We start from the raw sequence: 5,586 nt of genomic DNA, 5'->3' as shown, positions 1-5,586 counted from the left end.
CCCAATTGTTGAAACCACACCATCACTAGTAAAAGGATACATTATGTTGTTGCAACAACCTGCACCCATTCTAATTACAAGTGTGGAAGCAAGTCAGCAGTAGGCCATCTGTTTTGCATGGAGAAGGTCTGTGGTCCAAAATCTCCAGTTAAACATCCAAAATATCCAATTAAAAAGGATCAGGTAGTAAGTGATGTGAAAGACCTTGAACTGAGATCCTGCAAAGTTATTACCAGCCAGAGGAGAAAATATTGACTTTGATAGACCAAGGATCTGACTCAGCAGAAGGCAGCTTCATGTGTTCATGCGTACATAGGACTGCAGTGAGGATATTTGGATTCAATTACTTAATTCTTTCTTTGCTATAAATATTGTGAGGTCTTAGACAAATGCAAAGCATTTAATGCTAGAGTGTGTACCCACTTATCTCCAAATCAGTTACACAACCATATGTCTTTTCTCCTAGATTTCGGAAAGAAATTGTCAATACTGCTTTGGAAGAAGGCAATTAAAAATACACTATGCCCTTTTAACTGTAAAACTATGAAAAAATGAGTAAGTAGTTTTGGGTACACTTGAAGACAGTCTTCTTATCTGGTAAAGAAAATGTAAAATCAATATAGCTTTATACTCCTTAATTACTACCTGGTGGTTGGCACAGCATGTTTTGTTCTAGCAATACAAAGCAGTAAAAGATGAGTTTTAAACAAATACCTTTTTGTTGGTATCACTTAATGCTGGTATGGTCTCTTTAGTAGGTCATTAGCACAGATTTAAGAGGAGAGTGATTGCATGTTAATTAAATACCAATTGATTACTTAAGACAACTTCATTGAGGATTAACAACTTTGTAAGGCTCCTTTGCAAGGCTAAACATAGTCTCTCATACATAAGAGCTGTTAATCCCTAACAAATGTATCCAACCCTCAATTGATATATCTTTCTTCTGAAGCACTTTAGGATAAATACTGAGGCACATGTTTTGGCACAGGACACAAGTTTCCTTCCTTGTGGTACTTTGAAGGTTCCAAAAGAATTCTTGGAAGAAGCAATGGGTTGGATCTTTAAGAAGATATGAGACAATCCTACTCATACAACTGGACTTTTCTACTTCCTCCTTCTCATTGCTGCCTCAGCTTCTGGTGTGGAGGTGGGGATGAGGTGGAAGGCAAGGCAAAGATAACCACAGAGGTGCTGTTACCAAAACAGGTACCTGTGCAGGGGCTGTAATATGCAAAGCATCCTTATATAACCCAACACAGATTACCTGGGCTATTCACTTTGGGATCTTCTGCCTATGCCTATTGGGACAGCACTCCAAAGAATGATGGAGAAAATAGCTCTTAAAGACAGTTATCTCCTTAACAAGATACAGAGTGCAAAAATGGAATGGCAAGGATAGCAAAATGAGACAGTATAATAAAATGCAAAACCTTTACATATTCCTACCAACCTATGAGCTGTTGTTACTGGAGGGAAACCTGGAAAAGGGGGACTGGCTAGGAGTAGGGGAAGCCAGAGGTGCTTTGTGGGAATAAAAAGGGAGAAATAAAGCATATGAGCTTGCTTAACCCTGAAGGAAAAGACGGTTGAGAGTCCAGTCCAGGAGTGGATAATGAGGCAGGTCTGGGGATGAAGTTCCAGGGTTTGAATGAAATAAACTTTAAGTCATTTCAGCCAAAGACGAAGCTGGGGGGAAAGGCTCCTTGTTGCTTCAGTTAATAACAAAATTGGAAACACCATGGCTGCAGTTCCTAAGCTATGAACTTTCCAATTTGGAGGTGGATTAAAACAGAAGATGGTTGGAAAAGATCTTAGCCTTGCGGTTCAGAACTGGAGGATGAGAACAATAAGCTTAATAACATCAGTCATGCTGTCATCTTGAAAGATGATGAAGATATATACAGTACTTGTGAATTTACAAGCAAGAAAAGGGAAAAGGACCATTTTAGGAATAATGCAAAATCTCACTGTTTCTATCATGAAAAATAGATTTATGTTCATAAAGAGAGTACCAAAGAACGATGCGGCTACTGCACATTGGGAGAAGCTTTTAATCGCTTAGATTTTTCAAGTGCTATTCAGGATATCAGAAGATTCAGTTAAACATTTACAGTTAATTGCAGAATCCCAGTTGACTTCATTGAGTGGAGCAGCTCAGAAGAACTATTTCAACATCTTGGATAAAATTATACGAAAGGTATTGGAAGACCAATACAACCCATGTCTCATCAAAGACCTTCTTCAGGATCTGAGTTCTACACTCTGCAACTTAATAAGGAGCATTGGGAATATCGATATTTGGATTTGTAGACTGGAAACTATCATTTTGTGGCAACAGCAGCTCAATAATCTTCAGGTGACAATGGACTTACACTCAGCGATCTTCCTTTACATATGCTGAATAACATCTTCTATAGATTTTCAGATGGCTGGAACATTATTACCTTAGGCCAAGTGACTCCCACATTGTATATGCTCAGTGAAGCAGGGGGGGGGGAGGGGAGATCCAGAAAGTGGTTGAGGAATTCCAATCAGCCCACCAGAGCCTTTTTCACATCAGAGTTTTCACTAAACATTTACAGCTGCAATTTGGATTTTGTTTTTGTATGTTATTCATCTAGGAGCTGTTCTTTCTGCCTTAGTAAATCAAACTATAGATTTTTGTAAGGTTTCACAGGGCCTTTTAAGGTAACTTTTAATTTTGTTTGTAAGTTGAAATTTTTCACATAACAACAGAATTTTGTATTAGGCACATTACAGCCCCCAATCCACAATCCAATTAAGTTGAAGCTGAAGTACTTTGATTTAAACTGATTTATGACCAGATCCAATGAGCCACTTCACTAACCCAATGGCACATAGATTCGAGAATAAAGATCCAGAACTGCTGTTCAAACACAACAGAACAGGATTATTTTAAGCTTCAATAATGTTATAAATTGGACTTCCCTCTATTATAGGCCAGACAGATTGAAGGTAGACTGCTGGAATGGAAGCAGCTACCTGAGTCTTTAAAAGCTTCTGGGTTAGTTCAAACTTGATACAATTGCATTATGACATACAGAAAAGTATGCTGATGTTAGATTTACAGCCCATTCCTGAGCCTTCGACGGCCAGGGATGGCATGGCCGAGGAGTCAACGCGGCGCCTCCAAAGCCATTCCCTGCCCATTTAAAGGCTTTAAAAAGCCTTTTGAAGGCTTTTAATTTTTTAATGGGCCATTTTGAAACACTGAGAGCAGCGAGGCTGTGCCAGCAAAAAGCTGGCACAGCAATGCTGTTCTCCCCATTGGCATACCTGGGGAGAAAGGGGACAGGAAGCTGCCTACTGGTAGCTCCGCCCCCCGGCACACCCTGGGAATGCCCCTGGGATGCCAGCATGGGGCTTTGTGTCACTGGGATGCCAGAGGAAGGCTCAGACAGTGTCCCTGGGTGGCACTGCTGTGGCAGTGCCAAGGTACTGGCATCTGGGTCCCACCGCCAGTGTCCATGCCAATCTGGATGGTGTAAGTGGCATGGCCACAGGCAGCCATGCCACGTATGCTGATGCAGCCCCTTCCTGGCCTCCAAAGGACTTTCATCCTTTCAGGTCAGGAATGAGCTGTTTGTGCAATAAAGGTAAAACATCTGTTGGGTTTAGGAATGTGCACCTAAAAATATCAAATAATCAGATTTTGGGAAGAGTGTGGTAAGAATTTTAAATATTTGGTTTAAGAAGAACCGCACACACACACACACACACACACACACACACACACACACACATACCTTATAACCTATAGCTTAGAAAGCCTGACTCTGGCTTTTCTAAAGATAACTGACCCCAGCTCTCAACTGGGCCTCTGACCTTAGAGGGTGACATTAAATGTCTGAAATTATGTTCAAGGATAGGAAGGCCATTTGAACAGGCAGCAAGATTTTCTGCTTGCGAATGAAGGAAATTCTTTATCTACACAGACAGACAGAACAAACAGTATCAGAGACTCTGAAACAGAGTAACTAATTTGGAACAAAACATTATTTAGCCATGATTTGTGAAAAAAAGCCCATCTCCTGAACAATGTGAAAGGGAGGGGTCAGGCTGAAACCCTTTTCTCAGCGTTTAGCCTACAAAAGAAGTCAAACTTGACCAGCTCTTTGTAATTCTGGGGAAAGAGATCAGGCTTTCCATTGTGGTTGCCATCTTTGTCTTTCCTCAGGGTAATCCAGAGCGCTCTGATTTATTGTTTGTCTGTCTGTTAGTCTCTGTGTGGGGTTTGTTAAATCTGTCACGTATTATTCTTCTCTTTTGCCTTATAACCTTTGTAAGTTCAATAAATCTATAAGCTTTACTGTTATATGCGTGTGTGTGGATTGGTCCTAAGTCTATGGTCTGTGTTTCTATCACATTCTCTGGCTTTGCTTTGGTAAGTAGCAGGCAGAGAGATTCCAATGTAAAAGGACCAAGGGAAGGGAAAGGGAAATTCTCCCCACAAAGAGCCTTAATATGGATGTGTGTGTGTAAAGTGCCGTCAAGTCACAGCCGACTTATGGTGACCCCTTTTTGGGGTTTTCATGGCAAGAGACTAACAGAGGTGGTTTGCCAGTGCCTTCCTCTGCACAGCAACTCTGGTATTTGTGGTGGTCTCCCATTCAAATACTAACCAGGGCTGACCCTGCTTAGCTTCTGAGATCTGACGAGATCAGGCTAGCCTGGGCCATCCAGGTCAGGGCCTTAATATGGATATTCATGAGTATTTGGGTCCCCCAGTACCATTTCAGGATTCAGGTTCAGGATTACAGAATTATTTAGGGTCCATTATTCCATATAGGGGAGTTTTGGGGGGAGCTGAAGTGACTGTTTTTCAAGCACATGACGCCAAAACTGCAGATAATTTAGCAATGCCCATTCACTAAAGACCCCTGTATTTCATGGAAATCTGACTAATGGATCCAATTCTATGGGTCTGTGAACAGGGTGCCCCCAGCTATCTTACTTATCTCCGTTATTTCCTATGACGGGAAAAATCAAAGAAGTCAATAACCAACACACAAGAGCAACTATTGGTGAAAAGCCTCCAAATGAAAACAGAACCAACAAGCCCAACAGAACCAATGTCAAATTAGAGAATCCAAACAGAGCCATGGTTCTTTGCAGCAAGCTCAACACAAGCAATGTCAAACCAGAGAATCACATCAGTGCTCAGGGCCAATGAGGCCAGCCCAACAGAACCAGCAGTAGTTCATCACTGGTGCTCCTGTTCCCTCCTTGCCCCCCATAAAGAAAAAAATACAACACCAATACAATGTATGAGCTTCTTTTTGGATGCTTTTATAGGATCTGCTTGTTCTTGTTTTAAACTGAGATACTTATAGCCCATTCCTGAGCTTTTGGCGGCTGGGGACGGCATGGCCGAGGAGCCACTGTGGCACATCCAAAACCATTACATGGCCACCAAAAGGTTTAAAAAAAACCTTTAAAAGGCTTTTTGCCCCATAGAGAACAGAGATGCTGTGCCTGCTGAAAAGCAGTCACAGCAATACCATTCTCGACACCGGTGTTCTGGGCCAAACGGTGTCAGAAAGCTGCCTACAGGCAGTTCTG

The 5,586-nt window shown here is 41.7% G+C and overlaps 1 pseudogene; it reads left to right on the top strand.

Annotated features, from left to right (window-relative positions):
• Positions 1 to 1,761: 1,761 nt before the first annotated feature.
• On the top strand, positions 1,762 to 5,197 carry LOC130477019 (F-box only protein 25-like; annotated as a pseudogene).
• Positions 5,198 to 5,586: the final 389 nt, after the last annotated feature.

Source organism: Euleptes europaea, chromosome 4, assembly GCF_029931775.1.
Source record: "Euleptes europaea isolate rEulEur1 chromosome 4, rEulEur1.hap1, whole genome shotgun sequence".
NCBI lineage: Eukaryota > Metazoa > Chordata > Lepidosauria > Squamata > Sphaerodactylidae > Euleptes > Euleptes europaea.
This window is presented reverse-complemented; position numbering and strand designations above follow the sequence as displayed.